General features: G+C 32.9%; 1 protein-coding gene across 1 annotated transcript in view; it reads left to right on the forward strand.

The window, feature by feature from the left end:
- Positions 1 to 15,296, forward strand: part of LOC128215971 (plexin-B-like) — a 90,633-nt gene that overhangs the window by 2,688 nt on the left and 72,649 nt on the right. The window lies entirely within an intron of this gene.

Genomic DNA, 15,296 nt, shown 5'->3' on the forward strand with positions numbered 1-15,296 from the left:
TGGCAACCATTATCTACATTTAAGCGGCCTTTTAAAATATTTCTTTCGAAGAAGTTACCGTTTAAGCCGCTGATCACGAGTGATTCCGAGATATACCATTCTGAGCCAGATTCATATCTCACTCTAGAATTTATCTAATTTTGCTTTATTTCTGAATAATTGGATAACGCCTAAAGGAGCTAGTTGTCTGATCGCTCCATGTACCTTAATGTTAGATAATGATGCCTTGAGACCCCAATCAATCTATGAAAGATATTGCTTGCTGATTACCAGTATGTTAAATAAACAACGTGTTTATTGTATTATTTCTAGCAATGGTTTCACATTTTCTTTATCGATTAACACAACCCTCTGAAATTATACCAAATAATACGGGGTCCCCATGCATTTGAACTAGTTTGCACATACATTTTGATTGGTCAACAGACAAATTATTGGATGATTTGACCAATTATTAAGAATTTTGGCTCACTTAAACAAAATGAAAGAAACTCTGTTGCTGGAGAACAGTAAACTAATTCCAAAAAGATTGCTGTTAACCACTATTTTGAACAGCCTTTGGATGCACAAAACATAATTTAAGGTACGTAAACAGCAATCACAGTTGCTTGAAATTGTTTAATTCAATAAAACGTTAATTGCAGCACTGTCAACGCGCCTTCCCATTGACCTCCCATAACACAAAAACTAATGATCCGAAAGGACCAGAATATAAATGACTGTGATGTACATTATGCTTACGGTTGCATGTTAAGCTTCCTTAGAAACCAACGCTGCTAACTCCCTGTCCTTCGATTGCCACTTGCAGAATCGCTGTGTGGTAATGATGATGATATAAATGAATAACAAATATAATTTTACAGATATGTATTCTAGTTAGAAATGAAATAGTTTGAAAAACAGCTCATGATATTTATGTATAATCTTCGGCGCATTTATCTCCCTTGACGAGCAGAACAGATCTCTGCCAACAAGTTCAGCTAGATAAGAGAGTGTTTTGGCAAAACATATTTTTATGTATGTAACATGGAATTATTTATTGTTCATTAAGATAAAACACTTTTTACTTTTGATTACCTAGAGGCTTATTGTTTGGCTTACCCTAGCGCCTGTCAAGTTTTCTATGTCCTTTGTTAAAGATTGTTAAACTTACTCTAGCGAATGCCATTTTTTTGCAAATGATAGTTGACCTGCCCTAGTCGTTGTTTACGGTAATTTTCTTTAAAAGAAACATTGAACAGACCCTTTTTAAACAACACTTCTTCGGAGCAGTAAGAAGTATCTGCGATGGATGGAGTCAGGTTTTTTAAAGTGTTATTTTTCTCAAAAACAAGTATTCATTTATGTCTGCTAAGTTTCTGACCATCTTGAAGATGGTGGTGTTTCTGGCTACTATTGTTTCCTCAAAATAAATGTTGCTCTATTGGTGTTATGGTTACTGTTGGTGTTCAGGTTTTTGTTGCTTCAATGGTAACTGTCGGTGAAGAAACTTGCAGTTCTTCTCTGAACGTTATGTGTGTGTGTTTTAGTGTTGATATCATATACTAGTACATAACTTTGGTTGTGCGGTATTCTAGACGCGGGACAGGCATTGATTTAGATTTATTAGATATTCTATAATTTCGTCGCAAAAGATATTGCTCTTCTAATTCTAATTCTAACTAGATAGTCGACCCATATATTATAACAGATGAAATTGCATGACGCAAATAATTTCCGTTTCTGTGAGCGATCTCATAACGCAAGGACAAGCTAGCCAAGTAACCAAACATAAAAGATAACCCTATTTGTTTGCCGCCCGGCTAAGGCCAAGGAATGGCTGGATGGCATCATCAACCACAACTCTCTGAGTCCTGTTAAACATTTATTCTGGATAGTTGGATTTCTCTTATCCAATGATTTGCTAGTGTGATATTTTTAGCAGACTTGACTGTATGAGGGGTTGCATCAACGGGTTTACCGGGATAAGAACTGTGTCTTACATTTTGGCTATTCCTAAACGAATGTCGGTTGGAAGTTATCTCGAACGTTATTATTGTGAAGATATTTGATCATACTTGCGTTATAAAGATTAACAGGGAATGTGACAGGGAATGTTTTTTATATGTTTAATATATATCATTTTATTTTTTGACAGCTTTCTAATTGTGATATGCTATAAATGAAACAATTAAGGGATATCTCATTTGGCGATGCATGTTCTGCACATCATGCAGGGGAATTAGGGTAATGCGAGGTCCGACACCTTGCAACTGGGTTGTATCAGGATACATTGAAGTGCGGCTTCCTGTGGTATGGGCTGATATTTGTTATTTTAGAAGTTTCCTGGTCTTAACTGATATCGCATATAACGTTGTCTATTTCTGGTTGTTGTGTTTACAAATTATCCTTGTATTGATTAAAACTTGTGTACGAATATGTTTACAAATGATTTAGTTTTGGCTTCCGATGTTAGTTTTTTTCTATTAGATTATTCTTTAAAACGGTTGGGTCTATTCTTGCAGAGGGCAATAAACCAGAAAGTGCTCCGAAACAAGAAATATGAAAGGATTTAAGTTTATAAATGACAAGCTGAATGAAGGAATTATTTTAAAAAATATTCTCATTTTTAACACACTATCTTAGACTAAGCAGTTGAATGATAAGCATAGAAACGTAGTTTGCTATTATGAATTTCTAATTTCTCTTTAAATCAGTAGTGTTTTTTTTTAATTGTAGAGTGTAGTTATTTAGTTATTACATACTTTCCTCCAAGAAACCCTCAGGCTTGCAATAACAGAAATAAATATGAGCTAAAAGACAAGGATAAAAATAATAAACAGCATTGGTAGTTGAAAGTGCACTATTACTCCCAAATAAGATTTACCATATTTAATACAATTGTTTTAATTTACAAAAAAGGATTAATACAAGTCAAAAACAATGGTTCTTATGAAGGATACTGCGTTTAATTTGAAAGAAATGTGCAGAAAACACGGTATTTCTACCTTATGAGCCGAAGGTAGACCACAGTAAATCTTTTAGCATTCACCAATCATTTAATATTTTAGCTATTAAATACACGGTTATAAACTTGTTATAAGTCATTAATATATTCTATAAATGCATTATGTAGTAAGTAGTTGAAGGTTTATCACTCAAAATTTATGTTGTATATGTGTATGTTTTGATTTCGAGTGTCACTTTAAGACAGTTCGGCCAAAGTTTGTGGACCATATAGCACAGAAAAGCTGACCACAATGCCAAAATATTTTTTTTGATATATCATACAGAGGTTTATACAATAGTTATGCAATTGTATATGAATGCTGATCTGGTCCATATGGTACGCACCTATCTGAGCTGTTTTTGCTTTAAACCTGGGCTGAGGCGTCTCAACGACAATTCTGTATTGAATATGTGATGGGCCGTATGAACTGTATACCATTTGACTAGTTGTAATAAGCATGCACGAGGGCTGCTCGTAAAGTTCATGGACACCATTTAGATATGATTAGTATTTTTAGATATAGAAAATAAAATGATACAGTCAAAAAATACATCTAATTCTGCAATGGATACACGAACACGTGTCAAAACATATAACATAAACTCGCATACTTATAAATGGCCAATGAAACAGCATTGATAATTTGAACTCCCATACGTTTTAAGCAATATAGAGGATTTTAAAATAAGTTGAATGTCTTTCAATTTATTGTATGTATGATTCACAACCTTTCGAAGCTTCTTCGATGACAATTTCACATGGGTTCTTGTGATCAACCATATTTGGAAAGAAGCGTTCAACTTTGTTTCAAGTTATATAACACTTTCTGTTTAAAATCTACATTGTATTAGTTAATATGACTAAAACAGTTAATTATTGTCCAAATTCTGCATTGTAGGAGTGGTTTAATAAGACATTTGAGCTGCATTATCACACCGAAATCTTGACTGTACTGTTTCACAGTCTGGGGTTGAATATGCTTACATTGCTGAATATAATTCAATTTAAGTTTTGAAAGATAGAAATAACTTTTAAAGGAGGCATTTGACCTTTTCCTTGAATCAATAGTGATTTAATCTGGGAAGGGAAGTATATTCTATTCATATAGTGTAGAAATAGTTTGATTATTTGCCCAGTTTTATGGTAACATTATTTCCATTTATGCATAAACCCAATCTTAGGATCATACATAGGTTTTACTGTTAGATTCACAAGGTCCATGGCATCATTGCATCACACTTCGTGAGGCTCAGATCAGTGAATACATATGTTTGTAGATTAAGTCGTAGGCAATAAGTTGTTTTTTGTTAAGTCAATAACAAGGGCCTAAAAATGGTAGGATTTCTAGGCCGTCTGAAATCACCCTGATTTCCTGTAAAATTCATAGAATACTAAATAAAATAAATGTTTTCATTGGTCGATATAAACTCAAAATAGAAATCCCTTTGAGCATCATTAAATTAAAAAGTAAATAAATATGGAGTTCCAGAAACAAGCTCTTTTGAATAAATCTCTGATTGTTTGAAGTTGAAGAATTTAATAAATTATTTCCCTGCGACTATTTTTCTTGAAATGTAACAAAGATCATCTTTTAATGTTAAATCATCCAGCAAAAAAACTAAAAATAGTTTACACATTAGTTTTTTTTTTATTTTGTAAGATTGTTTTGTTTCAAGCTAAATTGACTTGGTATCCTTTTATTTTATAAGGTCGTTTAGTTTCCAGCTAAAACTGGTGTACTACCTTCAAGGTTGATCAATATAGTCTAAACAAATGTTCTCAAAATCTCAATTTCTGTGGGTCTTTTATATTGACGTCCTACAATAAATCTTATGATACTGCACATAATATTATTGGTGTTTCGTTACCTTCATAGGAGTGGAAACATAAATTTCTGTATTGAAAAGTCGCATGTGTATAGTGAAACATTTTAATACTCTGTTATACTGTGCATGGTTATGATATACCTTTAAAAAGCTACACTGACATAGGAATTACCCATAAACAATGAAACCAAACACAATCAATGTTACATGTGGAACACTCAAACTATTCTGACACTAGTCATCCCTCTGGTGTTCCATGGCTGAGTATTTTTTGAAGAAATTCTTGTTAAAATATCTTGCTAGTACACATACATTGGTTTGGATTGTCTGTAGACTAAATATCTTTATGCTCAGGACAAATATACTAACGAAGGAATAAATCTCCAGCCATGATTTAAAAAGGGCAGGATGCTGGGTCAGACAGGGCACTTTAGATGCGCATTGAATGAGCCTTACTGGGGCAAAAGGCAAAGGCCAATGTTCAATTTATATTGTGTATGTATTGTGACTACTTAGTAGTTTGTTATAAATACCTATGTCAAATTATGTATGACAATATGCCCAATAAATATCCAATATAGCTCAAAATCATCAAAGAGGGTTCTGTCAAACAAAAAGGCACAGCAGGGCAAGATACATGTAAATGCCGGGCAATGCTAAAGGGAAATCCCCTTATTTTTTCCACATCTGCTAGTATCCATTAGAGTGTTTTTCTGTTACAATAGGGATACTTGCCTTTAAAGAAAAAGGACTTCATAACATTATAGAACGGGTACTGTTACTTAATTGTGACAAAGGTAACCAGTTAATACTGCATGAAATGTGATTAATACTGTTGACAGCAGATGTATTTTTTTTTTTCATTATCATCCGTCTTCCTCAGTTTTGTTCCCATAAAGTTAGCATTTAGCACATCTTAGTCAAAAAGGAAGAAACATAACGCTGATTTAATAGCCTTTTTATATGCAATGTCAGATATATGGGATATTTGGGCATGCAGCCAAGTTTCACAAATATGATATCTTTTTTTTTTTTAAAAGAAATCTTAATCATCTATTGAAGCAGGTTGTTATCTTTGAAGAGGGTATTTTTATTCTTTTGAAACTGTCAGTTATCTGAGATACACTTAGAAGTAATAAAATAATAAAAGAGGTTGTTCAACACAGCTTGTAAATTTTCATAAGGCCTATAAAACAAAGAAATTAGTTGTGCCTGTCCTAATTTGTTTAAGCTAACCCTAATGTTTTATTACCACTGGGCAAAAAAAATCTTACCTTTCAACTTTACTTCTTGGGTTTTCCTTACATTTGTAGCTATTTTTATTGGCTAAACGTAGATTTATTGTTTTTATAGGGTTAAGACAATAATGAACCTGACAAATGGGTACAGTTCAAGCTTGAAAATGAAAAAAAGTGTTGCTACACTTCTTTGATCAAATTTAAAAATGATGATTCTGACCTGCCTACATAAACCCTATGTTTTGGGACTGAGATAACGTCTTGTGTTCATGTACATTAACTGTTTCTTGGAACTCTTTGTGATTGGAATCTAAACAATACATCGTATTCTAGCTATTGTTAATAGTTTCAAAAACTTAGGTAGCAGACGCATGAACTATTTATAATAGAGTAAAAATGAAGGAGTTATTTTAAGTTGAAAGTCACTTATTAATGGACTTTGAAAACTCGCCTTCTTAGTGCTAATTGAAAATCCCATTAATGACTCAGTAACAACACATTTATTTGACTTGTTAGTAATGTCATATATTTTCCGTGATTACGCCTAATCACTTTTGTATTGAGGATATTACCACTTTATCTTAAGTACAAGTATCATCATAGTATTTTAAGGCGTTACCAAAAAAAGTTTGTTTCCAATTTTCAGACCGACCTTACATGTAATTATTTTACATAGCTCTCAAATTTCATTACCAGCAGACAATTATGTTTTTGGACCATTGATATCTCTTCTTTCCTGAATATATTTTCAATTTTTTATTGCACTTGAAAGAGACATAATATGTATTCGTGTTATTTAGCGCTTAAGTTGTTGTTGTTGACGCAAACAAAATAATGAAGGTTTAAAGTGTGAAAGGCAAATTTACATAGAAAAAAGATACTATTTCTGTTTTTGGCAGTGAAATTGGAAACACACATTTAATTTTGATGATTCTGACCTGCCTACATAAACTTGTTGTTTCGTAGTGTTGCATGAATCTCCTGTTTGGCCTTGACAAGCCTTCCTTTAAACAGGATGTTTTTGGTAATTGTTGGCTGATGGGAGTGTCCATGTAGTGCACACAATTCATATATTGAATTATATTTAACAACAATTTGAACCTCATTGCTGTAAACTCGTTGACCTACAAGTGTATCTAAGAGGCATGTGAACAGTCTTAATCGTTTTAAATCTACAAATTATGTTAATTTCCTGGTTTGTCTTTATTTCGTCACCGGGCATATAGCTATCTGAATTCGATTAGGATAGACTGGCTGTTTATTCGACTTAAATTTCAGTAAGTTCTTTTTTAGTTAAACTTTGTTCGAATTTGTTAAAATAGAAGTTTTTATTGTGGCATTTGCATTTTTTATTGACTTGGTGGTTTATATCTATAATTTAAATGATCTTTTAATGCATAAGATAAATATAAAATAGGTAATTATATATATATATATATATAAGTAAAACGGAATGTGATAATAATAATAATAATGGTTATTAATAATAATAATAATAATAATAATAATAATAATAATAATAATAATAATAATAAATGATTATGATCAAATAACATTAATAGTTTGTAATAAAATAATGATATTTAATTTCTTTGTTTATACTTTTACTGAAGTTTATATCTTTGAAACCAATAGTAATTGTATGATGATAACTGTAGCCTATCTGCTGTGTTAATTATTATCCCGTCCTCGTAGCTGTTACTCTTCAGAGCGTCGTTGTTTCCCCTGCGATCGCCATAAGTACCATTTCCGTCGTAATTGTTAGCCTTCCCATACTCATAATTACCCAATCCCCTGACCGTTGCTCCCGCTTTCTTCGGCAATGTGGTCTCGCATAGTCGCGGTTGCTACCCTTCCATCGTTTTTACTATCGCTCCCATCGAAAACGTTGCCCCACCCGAAATTTCATAAAAATGTTTTTACGTATTGTTGTAGTAATGCCTACATAAAGAAATGGCAAATTACGCATGAAAACTATGACAAAATAGCTGACAGTTATTCCGTGATGTACCGTTATCAATTTTTGTCTTTAAATCTTTCATTTTGAATTTAACCAACTTGCTTCAATTCTAAATAATTGGATTACCCACAAAAGAGCGAGTTGTCTGATCAATTCATTAACCTTAATGATAGATGTCGATGCCTAGTGACCCTAAAAAATTTTGGAATCATATGAAAGATATTGCTTGCAGATAAATGGTATGTGTAATAAAAGACAGGAATTACATGATACACACAAGTATTACAGTGGCTATACTTGCTCGTCAATGACATATTTTTTCAATCTATGGATGGCAAGACAATTATTGGTTGTAGTATTTCCCGTAAAAGTTTTCTTTATCTACACATACAAATAATACCAAAATAATACGGGTTCCCCAGGCATCCAAAATCCGCATAATTGTCTACAGCCCGTTGTATATAACTGGTTATCAATAGGCTATCTTTTGGGCTAGTTTGCATATGAAAGAAATTTGATTGGTCAACAGTAAAATTATTGGATAACTATTGACCCATCAGTAATTATTTTTAGCTAAAACCAAAGAAAACTCCGTTTAATACATTGAGCTGCTTGAGTACACTGAATTCATTCCGAATTAAATTGGTATTAACCACTATTTTAAACATATATCGAAAGCACAAAATAAAACCCAAAGTATGAAACAGATATCTTAGTAGATTGAATCTGTTAAAATACTAAAACGGCTATTGTCACACTTTCATTTAACACGACGTAAGCGGTCATCTGTTCAAGTATCATTCATGAGACAATGATCCGAAAGGACAAGAAAATATATAACTGTGTTGTACATGTTACTTACGGCTGAATGTTAATGCTTGCGTATGGAACCAGTGCTGTTCACTCTCTGTCTCTATAGCCATCAGGTCGCTCGAGTGCCACATAATTGCTGTGTGACAATATAGATATTAATAACAGGTATAATTCTACAGATATTTAATATTTATCGTAGCAAGAACTAAAAGGAGTCGGACAACAGCTAGTGTTACCAATATGATATGACAACCTGCTACGCAGTGATTTCCTTTGATGAGAAGCCACGTCCGTAAATAGCTGTAATCAGCTTCTTGTATATTAATGTGTATGTTTTTGAAAAAGAATTTATATAAACGTTTTTCATATAACAAGTTTAGTTAGTAAAGTTCCATTCATTAACGTTTTTACAAAAAAATGTACAGCAAAAAAAAGAATATGCTCACATTTGGAATAAATATCTTCGCGTGATATGCTTGGTGGCGTGATGACTTTGCTAGCAGTTTTTTATGTCCATTGCATACAATTGTTTGACTTACTCTAGCGGCTACCCAGTCGTCTATGTCCATATCAAATTATGTACATTGCAAATGAGTGTTTGACTTACGCTAGCGGCAGCCCTGTTATCTATGTATATAGCAAATTATGGTTTGACTTATATCATCAGCTGCCCAGCCTTTTATGTCCATTGCAAATTAAAGTTTGGCTTACTCGAGCGGCTGACCAGTATACTGTTGTAAGCGCTGGTTTGTTTTCCCAGTAGCGGCTGACCAGTTTTCTATGTTAATTACAAATGACTGTTTGACATGACCTAGCAGCTGACCAGATTTCTATGTTCATTGCAAATGATTGGATGAATTAACATAGCGGCAGCCCAGTTATACATGTTAAAAGCCAATTATGTCCATCATAAATGATTGTTTGACTAACCCTAGCGGCAGCCCAGTTATCTATGATAGCAAATTATGGTTTGACTTACTTCATAAGCTGCTCAGCCTTTTATTTCCATTGCAAATTAAAGTTTGGCTTACCTGAGCGGCTGACCAGTTGTAAACGGCTGATCAGATTTCTATGTTCATTGCAAATGATGGATGACCTGACCTAGCGGATGCCCTGTTTCCTATGTTCATTGTAAATGATGGTTTGGTTAAAACCCCAGCGGCTTACCAGTTGTTTGTGTCCACTGCAAATGATATTGTAACTTACCCTGGCGGCTGACCAGTTTTCTATGTCCGTTGCAAATTTATAACAACTTGATTGATGGGCAATCCAACCATGGGAACATGCGCAGAAAACTACAAATTAATATCAACGATGTTATACTCAAACTGTTAATAAGGAATCCAACCCAAAAATACGTGCATTTAGAAAGCACAATATAGATTTTGTGACCCATATGATTTAGGTACTATTTGAAAGGGTTTTGAGTACAGTGATATAAAAAGTAAACATTTTTTTCCGAATATATAATATTGTCTTCAAAGATGGCTAAACAGGTTATTTTTCGTTCGATTTCGTTTGGAATAAAGACTGTTATTTCTTTCTGTAGAATGTGTTTCCACATTATTGGTAAAATAAGGATTAAATAGTAAAGATTTTTTCACAATTGTTAAAATTAAGTATAAAATAACAACATTAGAGGCAAACATGTGTCCTTTTCAAGCAATTCCGTCTTAATAAAAAATAAAAAAGCCAACCTTACCTTGAGCTACCAAAGTAGCACCAACAATTATCGACGTCCACATAATTATATTGTAAGTGTGAGGTTGGTGTTATCATTATTTCGTACTTCCCGCGACATTATAAAGGTAGAATGTTCCCAATTTTGTTCTGATTTTCAACAACACGTCCAGTTATCAAAGACTTTGTCATATATATAACGACTTTTGAGATAAGCCTTGTTTTGTCTTGCACGAAAAGACATTATCGAGTTCGCAATCTGTCCCACATGAACTGGAATGCATATCTAAGGTGACAGTATAAACTTGATGTTATGTGAAGCACGTAATATGCTGCCTATGCTTTCTGCAAAGTGCCGTAAATTTCATGTAAAAAGATCAAAAACCAATGATTTTATTTAAAAAGTTAATGTGCCATTTTTATCTCTTTTAGATATTTGGGAATTCTGGATCAATATTCGTCCACATGTTAAGAGAGGTTGATCTCATACTTGAAACACACCATCACCACTAAGGGTGCTAGTGTATTACATCTTTTTGTCGGTTTATTGGCGGTCGTTGAAGAGTTATTTGCCCATGTATTTCATTCAATTTTATAGCTATACTTGGGCTTGTGAAGTCATTAACATTTAAGAGGTATTATTCTGAGGATTGGTTTGTTCACACGACCGCCATGAAATGTAGTACTCTTCATGATGATGAGGTATTTCAATTGCGCAGTTTTATTAGGAGCAACAATTTCGTCTAACACTCGAATAAACTGTTGAAAATATATATTAGATATATAGTTGAATAGGTTTCGGAAGTGAACTACTTTAACAGTTTAATATTTGTTATGACATCTGTGTAGTTCCCTTGTGGCAAATATAATAACTTGCCTATAAATAATCATATAGTATAAGTTATATTTTGATATCTGCCTGAATCAATGATTAATACAATGAGTGTAAGCGGCGTTTGGGGGTAGTCGTCACTCCTGTGATAGCTGTAGTTTATTTTAAAGAATGTTAAGAACGGGACATTCTTATGTACAATTGTATTCGTCGACGGACCTATATCCATACAGAAAGAACCCGTGAGAGTTCCATGCTGTACGATAGTGTGGTTACAATATTCATATATATTATACAATGGAAACTTGAGGAGCGACTTCAGCCGCCAAATTAACATCTATGATCCTGGTTTCACAGAAAGGGGTTTAACCGGTTTACGACCGCTAAGATCGCACTTGTCCAAGTATGTATCCAAACGAGACACCCCCCCAAAAAATAAAAAAAAATAAAAAAAATAAAATAAATAAATAATAATAATAAAAAAAACAAAACAAAACCCCCCAAAACAAACCCAACAAACAACAACAACATAAAAAACCGTACTAAGCCTCATCTCAGCCAGCAATTAACTTCAAGTACTCAATGACCGGACACAGATAATACTTTAAAATGTACAAATACAGGCTTAGAAACAGTGCTTATTCATCTAGGCTATGCATAATCTTTCTCATACTTTAGTCTGTCACAGGTCGGCAAATGAGTGCAGGTTTAATTAAAAATATGCATTCATACATATATATATATATATATATATATATATATATATATATATATATATATATATATATATATATATATATATATATATATATGAATGCATATACCGTCATGATAAAAGACAGGAGGGAGACTTTATAAGCTATGCTTTCGTTTCAATCCGATTCAATACATGTAAATCATAAATGAATGTTATTACTGCATTTTTGTGAGAATTTTCATGGTTAATATACATACATGTTGAATAAAATATGTTAAACCAGGAGGGCAAAAGCAATAGGGGGTCTATATCTGACTTAATGTTCTCGAGCTGAACAAGATAACCACTATAAACTTAATTGCAAATATGCATATACGTATACAATACACTTATAACAATTGGATCGGCCTAATACTCGACGCGTTAGCGATAGAACAAGGAAGAAGAAAGAATATAGACACGTAATACAGAAAAAAACATAACAAATAAACAGAAAGAAAAACTTTCCCAGCTGTTGTTCCCTATTTAATATATTCAATTGAGCTTCTTCGATTATGATAATTATATCCGGCAGAGCGAAGAGGATCATTTAGTAGTTTACTTAAAGATGCACTCTTACTCCCAATTAAGATTTACCACAATTTTTGATATTGTTTAATATTCCAAAAAAGATGAATAAATGTTGAAAACATTGGTTCTTATGAAAGATACTGAGATTAATTTGAAAGAAATGAGCATAAAACGTGGTGTTATACCTTATGAGACTATAGTAGACCACAGTAAATCTTTTAGCATTTACCAATCATTTTACAAGTTTGCGCTTACTGCTAATAAATACAAGGTTACAATCTTGTTATCAGTAATTAATATTTTCCATAAATGCATTATTTAGTAAGTAGATTAAGGTTTATCAGTCAAAATTGATGTTTGTTATATATGTATTGATTTTGAATAAGAGTGTCACTTTAAAAGAGAGACATTGAGGAGACCCTTTTAAAGTGATACTTAGTCGGAGCCACGGAGGCCTTGCCGATGGATGAAGGCTGTTGTTTTACAATCGTTCTTGGAACGAAAGATTTCCTTTAGCGGGCTATTAAATTGATGTTAGCTGATCTCAAAAACTATATGTGTGGTGTTAATACGTATTTGTCTCTAGTTCATCGCCGTTTTGGCCCTGGCTTTGTGCTTCTTTACTGAGTTTATTTTTTAAAAGTGAATGGGCCTTTCCATGTATTTTGCTATGTATTACTTATAAATGTTGAACAATACATTTTTATTATGATAGCCATTGGTCGGCTACCCTTTCTAATGGTTATATTGCCATATATGCAGTTTGATACAAATATGGGATGTCTCATTTGGCCGATGCATGCTCTGCATACGGCAGTGGAATGGACGCATTGCATTGTCAGACGCCGATGTGCTACTTGCTTGTATTATGATTTATGGATGTTACACTTTTGCTGGTCTCAACTGATATGCCAGGCATGGAAAGGAAGTAGTCTACTTCTTCTTGTTGTGTAAACGATGTATCCTCACATCCATTAATACTTTAAAATATCTACAAATACCGTTAAATTGGGCTTCTGATTTTAGCTTTTTTCTATTAGATCATTGATTGAATAAAGATGGCCTAATTATTTCAGAGAAAATGAGTTGAAAAGTACGGTTTGTAGTAATAAAATGTAGTCTCACAATCGTTGTTAGACACGCATTTTTTGTGGTGCACTTCTGACATTAGACGTCGTTTTGACTTACACCTGAAAGTTACTTCCCTTTTACCCGCGAAATTAGGTGGCATTAAACCAGGAAGTGCAACGAAAAATTTCAAGTTAAGAAAAGTTTTGATGAAATATTGTAAGTATTTCAATAACAATCTGTTGTATAACTATTTTCAGAATATTTTCTTTGAAATTCTCTGGTTTGTTGTGTTTCGTTTTCTATTCTATTATTTCGTTGTAGTCTAAGCAGATGTGTGATTAGTAGGTCCAACCCTAATGGCATAGAAATGTAATTGGCAATACTTAAATCTCTGATTTCTATATCAGTCAGTAAATATACTTATTTTCTTTCTGTTAGTATATTTATTTAGTTGGTTTTAACTCAGCCCAGAACAGCTAACCTTCAGATTAGACGTTGGAATAACACAATGTTTACTTTATTGTTATGTAACTGTATCAAGCCGGCAAGCCATGCACTGGTAAAATGCTTCCTTCAATTTTTGGGTAGTATATGAATTCGGGCTTGTTCATCCAAAACACTTATTTCGATGACTGTATTTGGATCCACTTAACTGGGCTATTATATTATATTGGCTTTAGATCTAGAGCCATGGTATCTCAACTACCAGTCTTGTATTTTTGATGAGAGATTATCCCCTATATACCCTCCAACTTGTTGTATCACACAAAAATTATATATATATATTTTGCTGAAAAAAAAAACGTTTTAAAAAGTAATTCATATTAAATGCAGATTTTTTCTTCATGTACAATCAATCAGTCTTTAATTGGGCACTGTCATTGGCTACTGGAATACTGCTTGTGAACAAAGCTTTTGTGCCTCTACAATCAAGGCTTGTTGATTTAACACAGTTAGAAAATCCACGAAGGCCTTTAAAGCAAAAAAAGCCCTTTCGTTTAAGATTTTTTTTCTAGAAAATAAATCAAAGAAGGAAAATTTAATATGTCCACTTTAAGCTCATGTATTTGAATAATTTAATGTTGGCATACGATGAGAAACTATTATATATAAAATATTCCATTTTTTTCAGATAGTTTTTAGGGAACAAATGTCTAAACATTGGGAAAGCTGTTCTTTTTTTAATTGGGAAGTAGCCGAATTCTGGCTCCTGCAAAAAAAGGTTGAAATCAAATTCATTAAAGCCCTGTCCATGTGCGCCTCGAAATTTAGCCTAACACAACAGTCATAAAATTTAGATATTTCGATAAATGAGACTTAATTTTACACCAATACTTATTGTACCTTTGTGATCACCCATATTTGAAAAGAAGTATGCAATATTGTTTCGACGTATTTAATAACTAATTTTTTAATTTCTACATTGTGTTGGTTTATTTAACTTATACATTACCAGTTAGAATTAACTTATACATTACCAGTAAGAATTAATTAATAATTCACAATTTATACAGTAAGAGTAATTCAATTAGAAACTTGAGCTACATGTACACTACCAATCATGCGTTTTTTGCAAAAAAATGGCATTTTTGAGGGAGAGATTGGGAATGCGGTAAAATT

This window comes from Mya arenaria, chromosome 14, assembly GCF_026914265.1.
Source record: "Mya arenaria isolate MELC-2E11 chromosome 14, ASM2691426v1".
NCBI classification, from domain to species: domain Eukaryota; kingdom Metazoa; phylum Mollusca; class Bivalvia; order Myida; family Myidae; genus Mya; species Mya arenaria.